Source organism: Engystomops pustulosus, chromosome 7 (genome assembly GCF_040894005.1).
Source record: "Engystomops pustulosus chromosome 7, aEngPut4.maternal, whole genome shotgun sequence".
Classification (NCBI taxonomy): domain Eukaryota; kingdom Metazoa; phylum Chordata; class Amphibia; order Anura; family Leptodactylidae; genus Engystomops; species Engystomops pustulosus.
The window spans coordinates 43,541,009-43,566,359 of NC_092417.1; the positions used below are offsets into that span (position 1 = coordinate 43,541,009).

The 25,351-nt window shown below is 43.9% G+C and overlaps 1 protein-coding gene across 2 annotated transcripts in view; it reads right to left on the reverse strand.

Annotated features, from left to right (window-relative positions):
• Nucleotides 1–2,045, reverse strand: part of TTBK2 (tau tubulin kinase 2) — an 85,212-nt gene extending 83,167 nt beyond the window's left edge. Inside the window, exon 1 of one of the 2 annotated variants that reach the window (XM_072115648.1) lies at nucleotides 1,714–2,045. The gene's annotated coding sequence lies outside the window, so the exon portion shown is untranslated. The remainder of the gene's footprint in view (nucleotides 1–1,713) is intronic. The other variant, XM_072115649.1, reaches the window with a different exon arrangement.
• Between the last annotated feature and the right edge of the window lie 23,306 nt (nucleotides 2,046–25,351).

Here is a 25,351-nt window from a genome sequence, read left to right on the forward strand (position 1 = left end):
TGGTTTTTAAATTATATATTTAGAAGCAAATTAAGTCTGTGCTCCTACTGTGAAGGACGGACCATGAAATGGCCAGATTTTCACGAAGGTGGAGGCAAATATTAGCAGGCGGTGGAGGTGAGAGGCGCTCGGGTAACCTGACTAGAGCGGCTACGGCTCATTTGAATATTTTTATAAAGTCTTTTTCAAAAGAATCTGATTCCAAACGCGAGGACAGACGTAATAAGTTTGGGACATCTACCATCAGTAAATCTGATGATGGATGTCCTATAAACTTTACATCACTGATTGATCACACATTCTATAAAAATAAAAAAAGGAATAAATGAAATGTAACCAATTGTACATACACATCCAGTAACACTAAGGGGCTGAACTCCCATCCAGCAAAGATACATTATTTTTGTATGGCAGAATCCGAAGCATTTGTATAGTAAAAGTGGCTTGTCATCCCCAGCACACACCCAGAAGATTAGCTGCTCAGTAACAATCCCTGCTCCCTACTGCAGCGCTCCTCTCTGATGGATCCATCCTACATACACATGCTGCAACCTTCCAGGACCACAACCCTGATGACTAATTGTTATTTTCAATATTCTTCAAGCATGCTGGAAAAATCAAGGGGGTTAACCATGCTCTGCAATGAGGAGGGGAATGCGTTGGAAAAAGTCAAATGCACCGGGAGCAAGGGAAGCTTCATACACCGGCCTACATCATACACCGACAGCTATACAAATATATTATTATTTCTAAACAAAACACACTTTATATAAATATATATGTGTCACCATTTATTATGCAAATCAAATTTCAAAAGGCCGATTAGCTTCCAATTACAGACCAAGTATTTCTAGTAAGAAAAAATAAAATTAAAAATGTATGAAATAAATTACTCCAGCACTGATAAGGGTGATAAAGAATTAGTAATGAATGAATTGCTAAACGATCATCAAGAACAGGATAGATTATCTACAATCACTGATGCTAAAGGCCCAAAAGCCAAACTCGGACTACAATCACCAGCATTCTAGCTTTAGTAGATGATATACAATGTATCGGAAACATATAAATATTTACAATATAATATTCACTGTATAAGTATCAGAAAATACATTCCCCTTCACTTATCTATAGCACAATGGACGCTGTCATTACAGGAATAAAAGCTTTTGCTTTACCGGAGGGACTCTCTTCACCATGGGGGTCCGTCACTAATGTCATGTACAAGGAGGAGGGGTATAGCTGTCAGTACAATAAAGAAATAGCAGATTGGTGAGCCCCTCCCTACTATGCGTGTGTATACATACTCATCACATTTTTGTGTAGCTCTTCTGCACGCCGCTCTTACCAATACCACAAAGCCGCGTTCACACTATCGGATCCTAATAAGCGCATTGGACATAAATTCATTTACAGGATGGGGAATAGATCTGTTCCTAATGTAAGACACAGGGCGGTGATCCTATCGATCAATGTGACAGATCCAATCATGAAATTGTAAAATGTCCTGTGTGGTGTGTAAGCTATATGCATAATATATATATATACACAGTATATACTGTAGAGAGAGTGTGCACACAATGAAGTATATGAATGGATTGCAGGGGATGTGTGCTGATTTATGGCTACACATAGAAGCCGCTGTCACAATGCTGCAGGGTCACACATACAGACACAATGGGTAACAGCACCTATACCCCCCCCCCCCCTTACCTTAATGGTACAATCTGGAGCACAGCGGTGACATTCCGTATACCCTTCCACTCATCTAGGATTTTAGGGGGGTTTCACCACGTCCACTATAAAAGAGATCTTGAGGTCACCTTTATCCACCGGTAACCGCAATGTGAGGCGCACCCATACTGGAGCCGGAGAAACCGTTACCCGACAATCCCGAGCCTCGCCGCCGCCACAATCCCCCCCGGTCACCGGCTGCTCCCCCCACTCTCCATCACTGCAGCACCATCGACGTCACAAGCTACCCTACCAACACAAGCAAGACAAAACCTAGCATGCTAGGCGCTGACACGCCTCCTTCTGACCATAACCCCGCCCCTCGCAAGTGATTTACTGTCTCTAATTGGTCGTAGGAGAAAATGACAGCGGAGTGAAAGAGAAAAAAAATCCTGTCAATCACAAGGGGGCGGGACTGTGATAATGACCAAACCCTTCCCTTGGCACTCCTAGCGAATGCCTAAGTTTCAAGGCGATTGTGGTTACCTGGGAGAAGCGTCACAATTTGAGTGCGCATGCGCGCCAGTGCTTGCCGGGAGATGTAGTTTCATGCAGCGTGTCCTGTTGCTTTACGTTAAGGGCATGTTCAGGAATCGATATGTCTATATATTACATACGGAAAGGCTTGCCATTCACTATGCAACTTTCCTTAAACCACAGGGAAACAAATGACGTTTTACTTTACATTAATTATTAATAAAACCCAAATATTACTTTCAAATTTAGGTTCTGCACTAACTGGAAGGCAGAGAATTATTAACAGGTTTTATTCGTCTCCTCCCTTAATTTTTTTCATATTTCATATAGAAATGGATTTCTCCATTCTTTATTACAGAAAAATAGTAGCCTGGTCTATTCACGTCTAACCTGCTATCTCTCAGCTAACTCCCTCCTACATGACTCCCTACAATCTGGTTTCCGCTCTATGCACTCCATTGAAACTGCTCTTTCTAAAGTCTCCAATGATCTCCTCACTGCAAAATCCAAAGGTGACTATTCTCTCCTCATTCTCCTGGATCTATCGGCAGCGTTCAATACTGTGGACCATCAGCTCCTCCTCAGGATGGTTCTCTCCATGACCTACAGGACGTTGCACTCTCTTGGTTTTCTTCCTATCTCTCTGACCACACTTTGTGTCTCCTTTTCTGGATCTTTCTCTTCTCATCTTCCTCTCAGTGTCGGCGATTCCTCAGGGCTCAGTCCTAGGACCTCTTCTTTTCTCCCTCTATACTTCTCCCATCGGACAAACCATCAGCAGATTTGGTTTCCAATCTATATGCTGATGACACCCAGCTATATACTACTGCATGTAACATCACCTCTGCCTTACACCAGAAGTCTCTAACATCTTGTCCTCGCTCTTCTTGAAACTTAATCTTTCTAAGACTGAACTTCTTGTCTTTCCACCATCCACTAACCAACCCAACCCTGACCTCTCCATCTCGGTCTATGTGATCACTATAGCAACGGGGCACAGGCCGCTGTCTTGAGGTTGTGCTGGACTTCTCCTTTTCACCATACAGTCATGGCCATAAGTTTTGAGAATGATACAAATGTTAATTTTTAGTCTACTGCATCTGGTTTTATAATGGCAATTTGCATATACTGTACTATAGAATGTTATAAAGAGTGATCTGCTTAACAGCAATTAATTGCAAAGTCAATATTTTCCTAGAAAATGAAAGTTTTCCCCCAAAACACATTTCAACTTAATTGCAGGCCTGCCTTAAAAGGAGCAGCTAACATGGTTTCAGTGATTGCTCCAGTAACACAGGTGTGGGTGTTGATGAGGACAGGGCTGGAGATCAATCTGTCATGATTAGGTAAGAATCACACCACTGGACACTTTAAAAGGAGGCGGGTGCTTGGCATCATTGTTTCTCTTCTGTTAACCATGGTTATCTCTACAGAAACACGTGCATTCATCATTGCCCTGCACAAAACTGGCCTAACAGGGAAGAGTATCGCAGCTAGAAAGATTGCACCTCAGTCAACAATCTATGGCATCATCAAGGAATTCAAGGAGAGAGGTCCCATTGTTGCCAGGGCGCCCAAGAAGAAGCAGCAAGCGCCAGGACCGTCTCTTAAAAGTGTTTCAGCTTGGGGATGGGGCTACCAGCAGTGCAGAGCTTGCTCAGGAATGGCAGCAGGCAGGTGTGAGTGCATCTGCGCGCACTGTGAGACTGCGGAGACTCTTGGAGCAAGGCCTGGTGTAAGGAGGGCAGCAAAGAAGCCACTTCTCTCCTGAAAACCCATCAGGGACAGACTGATATTCTACAAAAGGTACAGGGAGTGGACTGCTGAGGGCTGGGGTAAAGTCATTTTCTCTGATGAATCCCCTTTCCGATTGTTTGGAACATCTGGAAAACAGCTTGTTGGGAGAAGACAAGGTGAGCGATACCACCAGTCTTGTCTCATGCCAACTGTAAAGCATCCTGCAACCATTCATGTGTGGGGCGACTTCTCAGCCGAGGGAATCTGCTCTCTCACAGTCTTGCCTAAAAACACATCCATGAAAAAAGAAAGTTACCAGAATGTCCTCCAAGAGCAACTTCTCCCAACCGTCCAAGAGCAGTTTGGTGATGAACAATGCCTTTTCCAGCATGATGGAGCACCTTGCATAAAGCAAAGGTGATAACTGAATGGCTCTGGGAACAAAACATAGAGAGTTTGGGTCCATGGCCTAGAAACTCTCCAGATCTTAATCCCATTGAGAAGTTGGGGTCAATCATCAAGAGACGGGTGGACAAACAAATTGTGACAAAATGCAAGCATTGATGGTGCGAGAATGGATGGCTATCAGTCAGGATTTGGTCCAGAAGATGATTGAGAGCTGCCAGGGAGAATTGCAGAGGTCCTGAAGAAGAAGGGACAACACTGCAAATATTCACTTGCTGCAGTAACTCATTCTAACTGTCAATAAAAGCTTTTGTTACTCATAATATGATTGAACTTGTATTTCTGTATGCGAACCATAGGGCAACCGATCATGTGAAAATATAATATTTCTGTCATTTTCAAAACTTATGGCCATAACTATATATTCAATCTCTTGCCACATGCATCTCAGGAACATCTCCAGAATCCAACCATTTCTGACAATTGTTACTACTAAAATGCTAATTGTTGCGCTTATTCACTCTCGACTAGACTACTGCAACTCCCTACTAATCTGTCTTCCACTCACTGAACTCTCTCCTCTACAACCTACTCTTAATGCAGCAGTCAGGTTCATCTTTCAGACCAAACGCTACACAAATGCCTCCAGTCTGTGCCAATTGCTGCACTGGCTGCCCGTCTCCTTCCGTATTCACTTTAAAATAATAACCCTCATCCACAAAGCTCTGAATAATGCTGCACCCACCTATCTCTCTTCTGTCATCTCAGTCTATTGCCCTTCCCGTGCTCTTTGATTTTCCAGTGATATTAGATTAATCTCTACCTTAATTCAAACCTCTCATGCAGGATCTCCAGGACCTCTTCTTTGTAACCCCTTAAGGACGCAGCCATTTTATAGCTGAAGGCTCAGCCCCATTTTTTGGATTCTGACTTGCGCCACTTTATATGGTTATAACTTTTGAACACTGTTGTTTTTACCCCACATGTTGTGCTTCATTTTAGTGGTAAATGTTGGATGATAAGTTTTGCATTTACAGGCGGTCCCCTACTTAAGGACACCCGACTTACAGACAACCCATAGTTACAGACAGACCCCTCTGCCCACTGTGACCTCTGGTGAAGCTCTCTGGATGCTTTAAAATAGTCCCAGACTGCAATAATCAGCTTAAAATTGTCTGCAATGAAGCTTTATTGATAATTCTTGGTCCTATTACAGCAAAAAAATTTGAAACTCCAATTGTCACTGGGGCAAAAAAAAAAAATTGTCGGGAACTACAATGATAAAATATACAGTTTCGACTTACATACAAATTCAACTTAAGAACAAACCTACAGTCCCTATCTTGTATGTAACCCGGGGACTGCCTGTATTTACAAAAAAATATCGATTTTCCGTATTTTCAGAATGAATGAAATGAATTAAATTTTGCATATTTAACATCAAAACCCCCTATATAATAAACCCATTTTCAAATCTGCACCCCTCAAACTTTTAGAAACAGATTTTAGGGAGATTGTTAACCCCTTGAGATCTTCATAGTAATTGAATCAAAATGGCGATGAAATTTAGAAGCGGGGCGCAGAAGGGAAGAAGCGCCCTGCAGCTGCTGGGATTTTACTTTTCTCGTTGCCTCCTTTTGTAGGCTATCACATTTTCTCTTTTTCGTTATTGGGGCCATGTGAAGGCATTTTTTTTGCGGGATGAGATGCTTTTTCCAGTGTTGCCATTTTAGGGTTGGTATCACCTATTGTTGAAAATTTAGGAACTTGTTTTTGAGGGCAGCAGTAGAAAAGCATCAATTCTGTACTGGATTTTTGACTTTTTTTTAGCCTAGCCTAGTTATCATGTTATCTTTATTCTATGAGTCGATATGATTACGGGGATACCAGACTTTAATATATTTTTTACATTTTACGAAAATTTGTCAAATAAAACCCTAATTTGAGGAAAAATCTATCATTTTTGCATTGCCGTCTTCCAAGTGGCATAACATTTTTCTTTTTTGGCTACGGCGCTGGTTGATGGCTTGCTTTGTTGTACTTGCACGAGTATCATTCTGGAGTAAATATGTTTTGTTGATCACTTTTTATTGCATTTTTTGTAAGATTGAATAACTAAAAATGATAATTTTTGGTGGGTTTTTAACAGTTTATTTTAACAGCATTCATCATGCGGGTTCAATAATGATTTACTTTTATTCTACAGGTTTTTAAACCTGTGATACTATATATGTGGGGTTTGTGTTATGATTTAGATTTTTTTTGAGGTTACCGTATATACACGTGTATAAACGCCCCCTCGGCTTATACACAAGTCAATACTTAAGTCAATGGGCTTAAAAAATAATAAACTTATATACTCACCCTCCTCTGGCTTCCCAGCTCCTCTTCTGTCTTCTGTAAGATCGTGCTGGGCGCAGCACAATGTGACAGAAGAGGATCCGGGAAGCCAGAAGACGAGCCGCGCGGACATCGGGGGAGCAGCGCTGCACATCGGGGCCACCGGAGGGTGAGTATATAAGTTTATTATTTTTTTAAATTCTGGGCAGGCTATATACTACTGGGGGCAAGCTGTATACTACTGGGGACTGGCTGTATACTACTGGGGGCAAGCTGTATACTACTGGGGACTGGCTGTATACTACTGGGGGCAAGCTGTATACTACTGGGGACAGGCTGTATACTACTGGGGGCAGTGCTGTATACTACTGGGGACTGGCTGTATACTACTGGGGACTGGCTGTATACTACTGGGGGCAAGCTGTATACTACTGGGGGCAAGCTGTATACTACTGGGGACAGGCTGTATACTACTGGGGGCAGTGCTGTATACTACTGGGGACTGGCTGTATACTACTGGGGACTGGCTGTATACTACTGGGGGCAATCTGTATACTACTGGAGGCAATCTGTATACTACTGGGGGCAATCTGTATACGCCTGGGGACTGGCTGTATACTACTGGGGACTGGCTGTATACTACTGGGGGCAGGCTGTATACTACAGGCTGAATGAATTTCCCACCATCGGCTTATACTGGAGTCGATAGGTTTTCCCAGTTTTTGGTGGTAAAATTAGGGGTCTCGGCTTATACTCGAGTTGGCTTATATCCGAGTATATACGGTATATGTCTCTTTATATGTTATGGGGCTTATGGGCATTTTTATTGACGCCATCTTTCAGGCACTGCCAGCAGGCACCTCTGGGGTCCTGATCGGACCCCAGAGTTGCCATAGCAGCAATGGGCGACCCGAAAATGGCGCGGGGTGCCGAACGTGGGGGAAGGACCCCCAAAGGCATGTTAAATGCCGCAGTCGCGATGACCTCGGCATTAAACGGGTTAAACACCCACAATCGTAGCCCACTCCGACCGCGGGTGTTACACTGTGGTGCCGGCTGTATGTTACAGCCGGTACCCCGTGTTTGCTGATGCCGGTTCGGCTACAGTCCAGTCGGCATCATCTCAGTGGCGGATATATCCGCCGCAGAGCGGGAAGGGGTTAAAGCAGACAGTAATAGTGGAGACCCCCTGAGCAGACAATAAGAGGAAAGACCACAGAGCAGGTAATAACAAACTGGAAAGTAATGAGGACTTCTCAGCAGCACTCTCTGCTACCCGGCATCTTACATCATGAATGCTCCCCTTAGTTACAGAAACATGCATTTGGTGATGAGTTATACTGTTTGTGTTTGCACTAGATCTCAAAACATATGTATTTCCAACACCCCTGCAGATGCAAAGGGTTAGGTAGGTGTTGCTAAAGTGTCCCTCTCCAGAAGCTATGACAGGAGAGACTTAGTAATTACAGCCTGTGAATACTGCCTGGAAAGGCAACAGTTAACTATGTGTAAGTAATTAACTAATGAGTTGGCTGTATTGTAAACTGGAGTGTGATTGGAGAGGTGCTACCACCTGACCAGGGGGAGGATAAAACCCCTGTGCAGGATTAGCACATAGTCCAGACCTCATGGTCTTTCCACAGAGCAGAGTCTTTGCCTGCCAGCTCTTTACCACCAGCTCTCTCAGCACATGGTCAGAGTCAGGAGAGAGACAGTGTTCAGTACACCTTCAGTACTGATACAGAACCCAATCCCAGGACCAAAGTCAGGAGACTCTAATCCAGAGCTGCAGCTTCTACAGTTTGGACACAGCTGCAGCTCCATTATCCCAGCCTGCATCTTCTACCAGGCTGGTGCTTTATTCCTGAGGACCCCTCTCCATGACCACTCCAGTACTAGAATCTGCTGTTGACTGTTTAGGCCCATTTCCTGCTACCTGTTGTACAATAAAGAGCCCTGAGGTGATTTGCACAACGTTGCCTCCATTTGATCCCTGGATACGGCTGTTACTACCAGGGCTTCCCCATCTATTACCCACAGATACTCGGTTGTTGCCCCAGGGAGAACCAGCACATCAGCCTCTCCCTCCATATTTCATGCACACACCACCTGCTGGAGACCTGCCAGGCTGTAGGACAGCCCTCCGGTCCCCATATCAAGCACCGTGACCACAGCGTGCACTAGGCCAGCCACTCCGGTATTCTGGGCCCCAAGAAAAGGCTAGGCCCCGGTATATGCATATATATTATAAATAATATTAATTAATTACTGGTTCCTGTATGTTAGAATTGTTATCCAGGTTACATACAATAAGTGACTGTGGTATTTTTAGAGGCGCAGTGTGAGAGATGTGCTAGCAGGAGCTGAAAACATCTGGTGGCAAAGTGATTGCTGCAAGAAGTTGTAATGAAGTCCATTCTTCCTGACGGAGCAGATCATCACCTGTTACCAGATGTCACTTATGTCTGTATCACTGACTAACCTACAAGTGTGTGATGTGTAGCGTCATATTACAAATACAAAAAGCATGTGTCAAGTAGCGAAAGAAAATAATCTTTATTAGACAATAAATGAATACAAAAGGAAAACACTAATCGGACAGAAACATATATAAAATCATTTAAAATGTAGGGAAATACAAGCCAAATTGTACCCCCAACAAGAAATCAGACAACAGGGGGACAGTGGCACCTGATAATGCAAACGCCTGTCACCCCAAAACGACCCTGCTCTAAACACTGTCCAGGGTCGTTATGGGGTGACAGGTGTTTGCATTATCAGGTGCCACTGTCCCCCTGTTGCATTATTGTCTAATAAAGATTATTTTCTTTCGCTACTTGACATATGCTTTGTGTATTTGTAATATGGTTGTGTTTTCATGTGTGTAGCACACTATTTGGAGTATTATTCTTTAGCGGTACGTTCCCACTCCCCAGTATACCTGATGTGTAGCGTCAGTCATTAGTAATGTCAGCATGATGGGTAGGCTGCTGGGGAGGATGGTAACATTTAAATTTTTTTGCCTCAGGCAGCAAAAAGGCTTGGGTGGTCCCTATGCCTGTGTCACCAATAAGCCCTGTCACTGTTTTGGAATCTTTGTTCCTTTTTCTCTGCAGAGCCTTTCTTACACTCAGTGATGCTGCCACCTGCTGGTTATATCACTTATGTCACTGTCAAAATTCAAAGTATATCTAAACAGTGGAGAAGGGCATATTAACCTCAGTATAATAACAAAAGAACTTATATCATAAATGTATTACCAACATGTAAAAAAGCATTTGTGACCATAATAAAACATAACTTTTATTTAATCTTATAAAAAAAAAACCTAATCGAGTCCTCATGACTCAATGTCAAGTGGAATAAATGACGCCGCACAACAACAAAAAAGAAAACCAATTTCACCAGAAAAAACCAAGGTAGGTATGTCTCCACCTCCTTAGTCAGAACAATGTGGGATGTAGAAATGCCAATAAATGGTGTAAACAGAGCATCGAGTATCAATGTACTGGGTAGGTACACTCTTGTAATAAACCAAAATGCATAGAAGTACAAAAATGGAGCAATCTCACCCAGTCCAGTGATCTGCCAGGCGTCGATCAGATAGACATAGAGGGATTGTCCGCAAAGCAGTAGTCCGATGCCTACTTCATCCCTATTGCTGTGATGCCTGTGCCCCAGAAAATAGCTCCCGCCCTAACAAGGCCGGTCCCACACTTGCCCTGATCACTATCCCTAAATATAAGTAGGGTAACAGATGTCAAATAATAAAAATAAAGCCGATCAGTCGTTATTCCATCCCAACGTGTTTCTCCCCTCGTATTCGGGGTTCATCAGGGGATACAAAGTGGCCGAAGCCAAAAGGTGAGCCTCTTCCGTCAATATGGAGGGGGACTTCAATGGCAGCGGCAATCCTCAGACAGGCCCGACCATCTAAGGCGTGCAGGTCAGAATGTTGGCGTGCACGTCTGTCAGTTGCGCATGTGCCACTCAAATATCGGACTCACTAAACCAACGCCCCCTCATCTCTGACACACATTTGTCACACGTATTAGTTCGCACCAGAATTGTGTTGCACGTCAGCTGCATGGGAGGGGCTTGGGGAGTTTCACTTAGTGCAGGCAACCAAGACATAGTCATCCGTTAATGCCCGCAATGCATAAATAATAATGTTCACAATCATTGGGCCCATGGAGTGTTAGTCAGTACAGGAGACAACGTTTTTCAGACTAGCATGCAAAGGTGATTAAATAAGAAAAAAGAATAAATTCACAATAGCAACCCACACAGTAGAAATAAACATATTAGCAGAGAGACAGTATGAAACTAACCCATGTTCGCGCCCATCAAACGGGGGCGGGCGCGCTGACATCAAACCATGGCGTGCTGACACGGCACGTTACCAGGGCGTTTGAGCCGGGAGAGATGAGCGACGAGGAACACGGACTGGGCATAATCATCCCCCAAATCGGCGACTAACAACTTTTTCTACAGTGGCAGCTGAGGTAGAGAATGGAGCCAGGCTTGTGGTGACCGAAGACTAAGGAGTCAAGGGACGAGTCAGCAGCAAGCAAAGTTTGGAAGTTTAACAGGCTGTGGGCGCCCTCTTCTGGATTAACTCTGCAACTGTGAGCATTATTGCACTTATTAATCTAATCTAATATATATCGTATTGCCTGATACTGTACCCTGCTGAGTTTGGATACCACAGCCGGTGTAACTACTAACGTATTGGATTGTGAGTAATATTACTGTTACTAATCTATTATAACTGAGCAACAACGCCCCTTGTACTAATTCATTGGATTGTGATTAACCCTATCCTTACTAAACCTTTTTCAACACGCATTTTTAACGCCAGTGGCAGACTGTGGATACCCTAGCCTGGCTCCTACTAACTATCTCTAACAAAACTCTCACTGCCAATCATCACCACCAGGGAGTGTGGATAATACAGATGGGCTACAAGCGCCTAAATTATGCAATCCTTAACAACGCTATATTTACTATTGATCTGAACCATACAATTGAGTAAGAAATACAATTTGAAGGGTCAATATCACCACCTGATATTATACGTCTGTAAAGGCTTGATTGTATACTATACCTAAATAGGTGTTGGACAATGCTATTTCTTGCTATATAATAAAAGCAGACTGGTGACAAGAATTGGAGCGGTGCTCCATAATACCTGGGCTCTGTAACCCACCATACAACTGCTGGTTTATACACCATTACTAACCTACTAACCGCTACCTGGGGGTATGATTAGAAAAGATGTACTATTGTATGCTAAGTATTACAACCATCATTGTCAGTGTTCCACAGTTCATCATCAGTATATTATGATTCCTATCGGCAGTATCTAGAGCCTAGACCTGGGGAATACTAATCGAGAACGAGAGTAACTATATTATAATCCGTTGTACTAAAATATTGTGAATTGTATAAGTTAAATCTAAAAACGGGACACGGGATATAAAATAAGACCTCGTGTGGCCAATATCAAGGGGCATGGGCCGCCCGAAACGTATCTTAAAAACAAAAGAAGATATGACAAATTACTTTTCGCCAAAACAGTCCCGCACATATGCAGTTGAGAATATCAAAGAAACAGAAAAGAAGAGTAAAATGTCTCCCGCAAGCAATAAAAAAAAACAACAAGAAAATGCAGGCGCAAAAAATGTAGATGAGGATGATGGAGATCAGACCCCTACCCACTCGAGGAGGATGGATGCCATAGAAGTGCAAGAATTGGTGGAAACTTCAATGGAAAAACTATTAAATAAATTACATTTGAACATTAAACAGGATTTGGAAAATCAAACAAAAGAATTAAGGAAAGAAATCACGACACTTGGTGAGCGGACATCCCAGATGGAGAATCAGCTCTCGGATATGGCGGTCACATGTAACTCCCTAATAGATTTTGCCGGCCAATTGCAAGAAACCGTGCAGTTGCAACAAATAAAATTGATGGATCTAGAAGATCGTTCTCGTAGGAATAATCTTCGGCTTAGAGGGATCGGGGAATCAGTAACAGACACGGAGTTACTTAACTTTGTGTGGGATTTGATGTCCTCAGTGCTCCCAGAAGCCACGGATTCTGAATTAATGATCGACAGAATCCATAGGATTAAAAAGTCACGGAACGCCCCAGCAGAGGCACCAAGAGATACTATTGCTAAAATTCACTATTACCATATTAAGGAGGACTTTGTTAAAAATTTTAGGAAAAGAGAGTCTATACCAGAGAAGTTTAAAAATATCAAGGTGTTTCAAGATGTCTCCCCACTAACATTATCCAAAAGAAGAGAATTTAATATGATAACAACAATTCTACAACAAAAAGATATTCGATATAAGTGGGGTTTTCCATTAAGACTTATTTTTCAGAAGGACTCTGAGACTTTTTTTTGTAATACAGTTCATGATGCAGAGAAGCTGTTCCTGGTTTGGGGATGGCTTAAAGAGGATGAGCTCCATACATCAAATGCGCCATTATTACCAAAAAAAATATCAATTGATTGGCAGAAAGTATGATGGACGATTCGGTGGAACGATCTCTCCCGGCCAGGTGTCAGATAGATAGTGTCTGATCCTGGCTTTAGACTGGTCCCATAGCCCCCTATGGGCGGTAGCTGGATGTAAATATTTTTTTTTTCTTGTATTCTTTTCTTTTTTCTTGTGCTTTTTTTCTTTTTTCTTTTCTTTTCCTCTGTTTTTTTTTCACTGCATATATAATTCTTTGCAGAAAGCTCATGTCAATAAAAATTGGTGTTATCATATTGTCTATATCAGAGGAGGGTTTGCGGCGAATGAGAATAGGCGGATGGTATCTTGAAAAATTTAATGGGAATGGATAGCATGCATATTCTCAGTTGGAATGTATGTGGTCTAAATCTTCCAGTAAAGAGACACACAGTTTGGAAAGAGGTTAAGAGAAATAATTGTGACTTAGTACTCCTACAAGAAACACACTTGTTAGACAGAGATAATTATAGATTCACTGACTCCCAGTTCCCGACAATATTTTTTGCGGCAAATGAAAAAAAAAAAAAGAGGGGGGGTGTACTAATAGCCATAAATAAAAAAGTAAAATTTAGATTGATTAAAAATATAAGTGATAAAGAAGGTAGATATATTATATTGGAGTGCGAAATTTTTGATGAATTATTTACCATAGTTAATATCTACGCGCCGAATGTGGGCCAGAAAAAGTTTGTATTGAAAGTATTAGATAAAATAAAAGATACCCTTAAAGGTAAACTTATACTAGCCGGGGATTTTAATACGGTGATTGATTCCCGGATAGACCGCTCCAATAGAATTAATACTTCTCATATCGATCTTAAAAAATTATTTATTGATCAAGATCTGCATGATATATGGCGATATGCACATGGTAGTGAAAGAAATTATACCTTCTTGTCTAACAGACATCAATCCTATTCTAGGATAGATTTTTTTACAGTAAAAAAAGAATTATTGAATAGAATTCTAAATACAGAAATTCTCCCTATCACATGCTCTGATCATGCACCAACGACCATGACTGTAATAATGCATAAAATTCCATTTTCCAATACTAATTGGAGATTAAAGTTCAGGACTTTAAAAAAATATACAGATAGAGTTGAGAAGGCTATACAGGAACATTTCTACCAGAAAGAGGCAAATCTGTTGTCAACAGTGACACTTTGGACATCACATAAAGCAGTAATTAGGTGCCTTCTCTCAGAGCTAAATCATCGCTTAAAAAGGGAAGAAAATCAAGAGAGAGATTCCCTAATAGGAAAAATTGCATGTCTAGAAGAATTACATAAAAAATTTCCTACAGATCAAATCAACATTCATTTATTAGAGTTAAGACAGCGTCTTCAACAGCTTATGGAAAAGGACTATGTTAAGAACCTATTTAAATCAGGAATGACAAAATATAAAGTAGGTTTGAGGGCTAAAGAAGTATTATCTAATAAACTAAAGAAAGAACAAATAGATAGGAAAATTGATAAATTAATATTTAATGGTCAAGAAATATATGACCCACAAAAAATATTAGATAGGTTCAGTGATTACTACTCAAACTTGTATAATTTGGCATTAACCGGAGAAGTTGATAGTCCTTCAAGCGAAAGTATGAAGGAATATCTGATGACCCTGGGTCTCCCAGAATTGAATTCTGGTCAAAATAAGATCCTGGACGCAGCATTTACGCTGGGAGAAGTTAAACTGGCTATTGAAAGATTAAAAAAAGGGAAATCTCCGGGCCCTGATGGTTTTTCGAATGATTACTATATTGAAATGAAGGACACCTTGACACCTCACCTCACCAACTTGTTTAATACATTTAGGGCAGGGGAGAGAATTCCAGAGGAAATGGTATTGGCAAAAGTAGTCACCATTCACAAGGAAAATAAAGATCCAACTCGTCCTGACAATTATAGACCAATTTCCCTTTTGAATAGTGATCTAAAAATCCTTTCGTCCATAATAGCCTCCAGACTGTCCCTAGTTATAAATACATTGATAAATTTAGATCAAGTAGGATTTATGCCGAGAAAACAAACTAGGGACGCTACACGCAGAATAATTAACCTAATACAATTAGCTGGGCTTCAGGAATCCCCATGTGCAGTCCTGTCAATTGATGCTGAAAAAGCATTTGACAGGGTGCACTGGGGGTTCCTTGAAGCGGTCCTGACTCAATTTGGTTTCTCCTCCATATTTTTGGGATTAATAATGTCCCTATACTCTTGCCCGAAAGCATATGTGTCTGGAATGGGACTTATTTCGAAAAAGTTCTCTATATCAAATGGAGTGAGGCAGGGATGTCCTCTATCTCCATTGATTTTTAACTTAATGATGGAACCCCTAGCCCAAGCCTTGAGAAGAAATTCAGGCATTCATGGGATCAAAAGTAGAGATTCAGAACATGTGATAGGGCTATATGCTGATGATATAATCATCACTTGTATGGATCCACTCTCTTCTCTAGAGGAGATAAGGAAAACTATTACTAAATACTCTAGTCTATCCTATTATAAAATAAATGAAACAAAAAGTAATATTTTCTTAATAAATGAAACTAGGGACCTTAAACAAAAAATCAGCTCAAAGTTTTCTTTTGCTTGGGCAAAAAATGGTACAAAGTATCTGGGAATTATGTTAGGACCTACTCTGGAAGTAATTATTAATATGAATAGTTCGGACTTGGTAGATAAATTAAAAATTTTGATTAAAAAACTACCAAACTCATTATCATGGCTTGAGAGAATAAGTGCCATCAAAAGTAACTTACTTCCTACAATACTATACTATTTTCGTTGTATTCCCCTATCATTTCCAGAGTCCACTCTCAAGATAATTAAGAAAATTTTGATCCAGTTTGTCTGGAATAACAAGCCTCCAAGAGTTTCCAGCCAAACACTATATGTGAATAGATGGTGGGGAGGGGCAGGCCTCCCAAATATATTGATATATCATCAAGCGGTAATCTTGGAGGCTTGTAAGAGATGCTGGATAGAGAGCCCTCCGGAAAACTGGATGCAGATAGGCGGAATTTGCGTCATATGAGCTATTAAAAGATCTGCTCATAGCTACTAATTTGGACCTAAAGAAAAGTTATATCCAGCTTCTCGATACCACAAGGCTAATGCTTGTGGTATGGATTAAATTTTGTAGAATACAGCAGAGGTTTAAAAAACACTTAATACTTGAACCATCAGATATGAGAATGACCACTCTGAGTGCCTGTATAATCGATTTAAATCTGAACGTCTGGAAAAGGCAGGGGGTCTCAACATTAGCTGATATTTGGACTGAGGATGGTATATGCATGTTTGATCTCATAAGGGGAAAATTTGGTATTCCAGCCACAGAATTTATGGTGTATGCAAGGCTGAAATCCTTTTTAAGATCGGTTAGAAATGTTATGTGCATTGGAATTAATGAGTTAAATCCATCCAGATTTTTTAGGTTTTTGACATCAAAAGCTAAATACAAGGGTGGTATATCAATAGCATATTCAGAACTTGTGGAGTCCTCTAGTGATGGGAAACTTGGATACATGACTCTATGGGAGCAGGAAATAGGGAGACCTTTTCCGTTAGCGGACTGGCTTAATGCAACTAGAGAGATTAATAAGAATACGTTATGCTTAAATTATTATGAGATATTAACCAAGATTTATATGAGATGGCATACTCCTCCTGCACGACTTGCTAATATGTTTTCTGATCAATCTGATTTATGTTGGAGACGCTGTAGAAAAAAAGCTACCCTGTGCCATGTTTTGTGGTCATGCCCCAAGCTAAGCAGCTACTGGCAGGGTGTTGGAAATATCATAGAATTGGTAGCAGGGGTCTCCGTTGGACTCTCACCAGAATGGGCACTTTTGAATATTGTGTCAAGGGATCTACAAAAAAAAATTCATAAATCTAAATGGGTTATTAATAGAGATGAGCGAACATGCTCGTCCGAGCTTGATGCTCGGTCGAGCATTAGGGTACTCGAAACTGCTCGTTACTCGGACGAATACTTCGCCCGCTCGAGAAAATGGCAGCTCCCGCCGTTTTGCTTTTTGGCGGCCAGAAACAGAGCCAATCACAAGCCAGGAGACTCTGCAATCCACCCAGCATGACGTGGTACCCTTACACGTCGATAGCAGTGGTTGGCTGGCCAGATCAGGTGACCCTGGGATAGACTAGCCGCTGGCCGCGCTGCTCGGATCATTCTGTCTCTGGATGCCGCTAGGGAGAGAGCTGCTGCTGGTCAGGGAAAGCGTTAGGGTGTTCTATTAGCTTACTGTTAGGCAGGAGTGATTCTCAAAGAACCCAACAGCCCTTCTTAGGGCTACAATAACGTTCTACTTTTTTTATTTTAATTTGCATCTATTACCATTTTGTGAGGAATTAGCAGGGGGACTTGCTACCGTTGTGTTTAGCTCTTAGTGGCACACATATCCATAGCAAAGACCGAAGTGGGAAAATTCAGTAGGGGTTGGATTTCTATTAGGCACTAACTCAGTGTCATCTCATCTGGCATAGTAGTGTGCTTCCTTTGATACTTGGCTAGAAAATAGCCATAGGAGAATACAAACAGCTTCTTGAAGCCTACAGTAGCGTTCTATATATTTGATTTCTGGTTGATCTGCTGGTGGCTGTAGTTTCTGCAGTGCATGTACTTGCCAATTCTGAGCAATTTGTAGTGAGACTTGCGACCGCTGTGTTCTGCGCTTAGTGGCGCACATATCCATAGCAAAGGCCGAAGTGGGAAAATTCAGTAGGGGTTGGATTTCTATTAGGCAATAACTCAGTGTCATCTCATCTGGCATAGTAGTGTGCTTCCTTTGATACTTGGCTAGAAAATAGCCATAGGAGAATACAAACAGCTTCTTGAAGCCTACAGTAGCGTTCTATATATTTGATTTCTGGTTGATCTGCTGGTGGCTGTAGTTTCTGCAGTGCATGTACTTGCCAATTCTGAGCAATTTGTAGTGAGACTTGCGACCGCTGTGTTCTGCGCTTAGTGGCGCACATATCCATAGCAAAGGCCGAAGTGGGAAAATTCAGTAGGGGTTGGATTTCTATTAGGCAATAACTCAGTGTCATCTCATCTGGCATAGTAGTGTGCTTCCTTTGATACTTGGCTAGAAAATAGCCATAGGAGAATACAAACAGCTTCTTGAAGCCTACAGTAGCGTTCTATATATTTGATTTCTGGTTGATCTGCTGGTGGCTGTAGTTTCTGCAGTGCATGTACTTGCCAATTCTGAGCAATTTGTAGTGAGACTTGCGACCGCTGTGTTCTGCGCTTAGTGGCGCACATATCCATAGCAAAGGCCGAAGTGGGATAATTCAGTAGGGGTTGGATTTCTATTAGGCAATAACTCAGTGTCATCTCATCTGGCATAGTAGTGTGCTTCCTTTGATACTTGGCTAGAAAATAGCCATAGGAGAATACAAACAGCTTCTTGAAGCCTACAGTAGCGTTCTATATATTTGATTTCTGGTTGATCTGCTGGTGGCTGTAGTTTCTGCAGTGCATGTACTTGCCAATTCTGAGCAATTTGTAGTGAGACTTGCGACCACTGTGTTCTGCGCTTAGTGGCGCACATATCCATAGCAAAGGCCGACGTGGGAAAATTCAGTAGGGGTTGGATTTCTATTAGGCAATAACTCAGTGTCATCTCATCTGGCATAGTAGTGTGCTTCCTTTGATACTTGGCTAGAAAATAGCCATAGGAGAATACAAACAGCTTCTTGAAGCCTACAGTAGCGTTCTATATATTTGATTTCTGGTTGATCTGCTGGTGGCTGTAGTTTCTGCAGTGCATGTACTTGCCAATTCTGAGCAATTTGTAGTGAGACTTGCGACCGCTGTGTTCTGCGCTTAGTGGCGCACATATCCATAGCAAAGGCCGAAGTGGGAAAATTCAGTAGGGGTTGGATTTCTATTAGGCAATAACTCAGTGTCATCTCATCTGGCATAGTAGTGTGCTTCCTTTGATACTTGGCTAGAAAATAGCCATAGGAGAATACAAACAGCTTCTTGAAGCCTACAGTAGCGTTCTATATATTTGATTTCTGGTTGATCTGCTGGTGGCTGTAGTTTCTGCAGTGCATGTACTTGCCAATTCTGAGCAATTTGTAGTGAGACTTGCGACCGCTGTGTTCTGCGCTTAGTGGCGCACATATCCATAGCAAAGGCCGAAGTGGGAAAATTCAGTAGGGGTTGGATTTCTATTAGGCAATAACTCAGTGTCATCTCATCTGGCATAGTAGTGTGCTTCCTTTGATACTTGGCTAGAAAATAGCCATAGGAGAATACAAACAGCTTCTTGAAGCCTACAGTAGCGTTCTATATATTTGATTTCTGGTTGATCTGCTGGTGGCTGTAGTTTCTGCAGTGCATGTACTTGCCAATTCTGAGCAATTTGTAGTGAGACTTGCGACCGCTGTGTTCTGCGCTTAGTGGCGCACATATCCATAGCAAAGGCCGAAGTGGGAAAATTCAGTAGGGGTTGGATTTCTATTAGGCAATAACTCAGTGTCATCTCATCTGGCATAGTAGTGTGCTTCCTTTGATACTTGGCTAGAAAATAGCCATAGGAGAATACAAACAGCTTCTTGAAGCCTACAGTAGCGTTCTATATATTTGATTTCTGGTTGATCTGCTGGTGGCTGTAGTTTCTGCAGTGCATGTACTTGCCAATTCTGAGCAATTTGTAGTGAGACTTGCGACCGCTGTGTTCTGCGCTTAGTGGCGCACATATCCATAGCAAAGGCCGAAGTGGGAAAATTCAGTAGGGGTTGGATTTCTATTAGGCAATAACTCAGTGTCATCTCATCTGGCATAGTAGTGTGCTTCCTTTGATACTTGGCTAGAAAATAGCCATAGCAATAGGATAGGATTGTTTGGTTTTAAAAACTCAAAAAAAAAAAAAAAACACAAAAAAAAAAAAAAAAACACAAAAAAACACAAAAAAAAACAAAAAGAAGTAAAAAAAAAAAAAAAGTTATAACTCTCATTTTAAAAATGTTTAACCCGAGGGCTAGGGGTAGAGGACGAGGGCGGGGACGTGGGCGTCCAACTACTGCAGGGGTCAGAGGCCGTGGTCCTGGGCGGGGTGAGACACCACCTGCTGATGAGGGAGCAGGGGAACGCCGCAGAGCTACACTCCCTAGGTTCATGTCTGAAGTTACTGGGACTCGTGGTAGAGCACTGTTGAGGCCAGAACAGTGCGAACAGGTGATGTCGTGGATTGCTGACAATGCTTCGAGCAATTTGTCCACCACCAGTCAGTCTTCCACGCAGTCCACCCATGTCACCGAAATCCCCACTCCTCCAGCTCCTGCACCTCAGCCTCCTCCCCCCCAGTCTGCCCCCTCCCAGGAAAATTTGCCATTTGAACCGGCATACTCTGAGGAACTGTTTTCTGGACCCTTCCCACAGTCACAAACCACTTGTCCGGTTGCTGCTGAGCAATTTTCCGATGCCCAGGTTTTCCACCAGTCACAGTCTGTGGGTGATGATGACCTTCTTGACGTAGTGGAAGTGTGTAAAGAGGTGTCCGACGATGAGGAGACACGGTTGTCAGACAGTGGGGAAGTTGTTGTCAGGGCAGGAAGTCCGAGGGGGGAGCAGACTGAGGGATCGGAGGATGATGAGGTGACAGACCCAAGCTGGGTTGAGAGGCCGGGTGAACACAGTGCTTCTGAGACGGAGGAGAGTCCTCGACCTGAACAGGTTGGAAGAGGCAGTGGTGGGGCCAGACGGAGAGGCAGGGCCAGAGCTGGTGCATCAGCGCCACTGTCAACTAGTGAAGCTCCCGTGGTGAGGGCTCTTGCGGCGAGGGCTAGATCTTCAGAAGTGTGGAGGTTCTTTAAGGAAACACCGGATGACCGACGGACTGTGGTGTGCAACATTTGCCAAACCAGGCTCAGCAGGGGTTCCACCACTACTAGCTTTACTACCACCAGTATGCGCAGGCATATGAATGCTAAGCACCCCACTCAGTGGCAACAAGCCCGTTCACCTCCGGCCGTGCACACCACTGCTCCTTCCCCTGTGTCAGCTGCTAGTCAGCCCCCTGCCCAGGACCCTGGCACAAAAACCCCATCGTCGCCTCCACGATCCTCCACAGCATCCACCAGCGTTCAGCTCTCCATACCCCAGACGCTGGAGCGGAAACGCAAATATAGTGCAACCCACCCGCACGCCCAAGCCCTTAATGTGCACATCTCCAGATTGCTTAGCCTGGAGATGCTGCCCTATAGGCTAGTAGAGACCGAGGCCTTTCGCAACCTCATGGCGGCGGCCGCCCCTCGGTATTCGGTCCCCAGCCGCCACTACTTTTCCCGATGTGCCGTCCCAGCCCTGCACCAGCACGTGTCAGACAACATCATCCGTGCCCTGACCAACGCCGTTTCTGACAAGGTCCACCTGACCACGGACACGTGGACGAGTGCTGCCGGGCAGGGCCACTATATATCGCTGACGGCACATTGGGTTAACTTGGTGGAGGCTGGGACCGAGTCTGACCCTGGGGCTGCTCATATACTGCCGACGCCGAGGATTGCGGGGCCTACCTCGGTCCAGGTGTTTCAGGCCTACTATGCCTCCTCCTCCTCCCACCCCTCCTCCACCTCCTCCTCCGAACTACCATCCGTGGGCACGGCGCCATCAGTCGGTAGCTCTAGGCACAGCAGCAGTGCCGTCGCTAAGCGACAGCAGGCGGTGCTCAAACTGCTGAGCCTAGGCGACAAAAGGCACACCGCCCAAGAGCTATTACAGGGCATCACGGCGCAGACTGATCTGTGGCTGGCACCGCTGAACCTCAAGCCGGGAATGGTTGTGTGTGACAACGGCCGTAACCTGGTGGCGGCTCTGCAACTCGGCAGACTGACACATGTGCCATGCCTGGCCCATGTGTTAAATCTGATAGTGCAGCGTTTCCTCAAGACATACCCCAATCTGTCTGATTTGCTCACGAAGGTGCGCCGCATCTGTGCGCATTTCAGGAAGTCCAGCCCAGATGCTGCCACTCTCAGGGCAGCGCAGCGCCGCCTCCAACTGCCCGCTCACCGACTGTTGTGCGACGTGCCCACGAGGTGGAATTCAACACTGACCATGTTATCCAGAGTTTACCAGCAGCGCAGAGCGATTGTAGACTGCCAGATGTCAACTTCCACCAGAACTGGTAGTCAGGTCAGTCAGCTTCCTCAAGTCTACAATGAGGAGTGGACGTGGATGTCTGATATCTGTCAGGTGCTGAGTAACTTTGAGGAGTCAACACAGATGGTCAGTGGCGATGCCGCCATCATCAGCCTCACCATCCCGCTGCTTGGCCTGTTGAAAAACTCTCTGGTCAGCATGAAGTCGGAAGCTTTGCGCTCGTCACAAGAGACGGGGGAAGAATATTCCCTTGTTGATAGCCAAAGCACCCTGAGGTCTGTTTCTCAGCGCATATCGGAGGAGGTGGAGGTGGAGGAGGATGAGGAGGAAGAGGAGGAGAATGTTGGCGAGACACAAGAGGGGACCATTGTTGAGTCCTTCACTGTTCAGCGTGTATGGGCAGAAGAAGAGGAGTTGGAGGAGTTGGAGGAGGAGGAAATGGACAGTCAGGCCAGTGAGGGGAGTGAATTCTTACGCGTTGGTACTCTGGCGCATATGGCAGATTTCATGCTAGGCTGCCTATCCCGTGACCCTCGCGTTCAAAGAATTTATTCCAGCACCGATTACTGGGTGTTCACTCTCCTGGACCCACGGTACAAGCAAAATCTTTCCACTCTCATCCCTGCAGAGGAAAGGAGTGTGAGAATGCATGAATACCAGCAGGCCCTGGTGCACAAGCTGAAACAGTATTTCCCTTCTGACAGCGCTAGCGGCAGAGTGCGTAGTTCTGCGGGACAAGTAGCGAGGGAGAGTAGGCGAGCAGGCAGCTTGTCCAGCACTGGCAAGGGTACGCTTTACAAGGCTTTTGCCAGCTTTATGTCACCCCAGCAAGACACTGTCACCTGTCCCCAGTCTCGGCAGAGTAGGGCTGATCTTTACAGAAAGATGGTGAGGGAGTACGTAGCTGACCATACCATCGTCCTAAATGATCACACAGCTCCCTACAACTACTGGGTTTCAAAGCTGGACATGTGGCACGAACTGGCGCTGTACGCCTTGGAGGTTCTTGCCTGCCCTGCCGCTAGCGTCTTGTCCGAGCGGGTTTTCAGTGCAGCTGGTGGCATCATCACCGATAAGCGTACATGCCTGTCGACTGACAGCGCTGACAGGCTGACGCTTATTAAAATGAATAAAGGCTGGATTTCTCAGAATTTCCAATCTCCACCAGGTGAAGGAAGCTCAACCTGAATAATTGATCCACTCCTCCTCCTCCTCCTCATTTTCCTCCTTCTCCTCCTCTTTGTACAGTAAAGCAGAGGAAAATGGCTATTTTTTGACAGGGCCCACTGGCTCTTGCTATAGTACTTCATGCATTTAATTTTTCTGGAGGGCCACCTACCCGGTCCTCTGTTTGAAACAATTTTTGTGAGTGCCACATACAGGCACTCAATCTATTCCATTTTTCTGGAGGGCCACCTACCCGGTCCTCTGTTTTAAAAAATTTTTGGGACTGCCACATACAGGCACTCAATCTATTCCATTTTACTGGAGGGCCACCTACCTGCTCCTCTGGTTTGAAACATTTTTGGGACTGCCACATACAGGCACTCAATCTATTCCATTTTACTGCAGGGCCACCTACCTGCTCCTCTGGTTTGAACAATTTTTGGGACTGCCACATACAGGCACTCAATCTATTCCATTTTACTGGAGGGCCACCTACCTGCTCCTCTGGTTTGAAACATTTTTGGGACTGCCACATACAGGCACTCAATCTATTCCATTTTACTGCAGGGCCACCTACCTGCTCCTCTGGTTTGAACAATTTTTGGGACTGCCACATACAGGCACTCAATCTATTCCATTTTACTGGAGGGCCACCTACCTGCTCCTCTGGTTTGAAACATTTTTGGGACTGCCACATACAGGCACTCAATCTATTCCATTTTACTGCAGGGCCACCTACCTGCTCCTCTGGTTTGAACAATTTTTGGGACTGCCACATACAGGCACTCAATCTATTCCATTTTACTGGAGGGCCACCTACCTGCTCCTCTGGTTTGAAGAATTTTTGGGACTGCCACATACAGGCACTCAATCTATTCCATTTTACTGGAGGGCCACCTACCTGCTCCTCTGGTTTGAAACATTTTTGGGACTGCCACATACAGGCACTCAATCTATTCCATTTTACTGGAGGGCCACCTACCTGCTCCTCTGGTTTGAAACATTTTTGGGACTGCCACATACAGGCACTCAATCTATTCCATTTTACTGGAGGGCCACCTACCTGCTCCTCTGGTTTGAAGAATTTTTGGGACTGCCACATACAGGCACTCAATCTATTCCATTTTACTGGAGGGCCACCTACCTGCTCCTCTGGTTTGAAACATTTTTGGGACTGCCACATACAGGCACTCAATCTATTCCATTTTACTGGAGGGCCACCTACCTGCTCCTCTGGTTTGAAAAATGTTTGGGACTGCCACATACAGGCACTATCCAAATTAAATTGTCTCCATAGCAGCCTCCACACGTTGTCTCCATTGCTACCTCCAAAAGTCGTCCATATAGCTGCCTCCATACATCGTCCCTTTATCAAACGAGGTGTGTCAGGCAGAAATTTGGGTTGTTTTCATGGATTCCACATCAAAGTTGTTAACTTTGTCGCCACCCTGCTGTGTTATCCACAAAATATACTGGCAAACTTTTACCATTTAGGGATATTATTTCAGCGCTTCTTGCGCATCTGTTTACATTCCCCTCACCCGGCATATCCTAAACTTATAAGAACGCTACTACACTTGATCTTATACAAAAGGTTCTTAGAAGTGCTGTTTGGGGAGTAGCCTAGAGACAGGGGCTTGGATTGGCGAAAGCTCGCCTGGCAGCGGAGCGCCAGCTCCATGCGCATCATGCGCTTCTTGCGCATCTGTTTACATTCCCCTCACCCGCCATATCCCAAACTTATAAGAACGCTACTACACTTAACTTGGTGCAGGCTGGGACCGAGTCTGACCCTGGGGCTGCTCATATACTG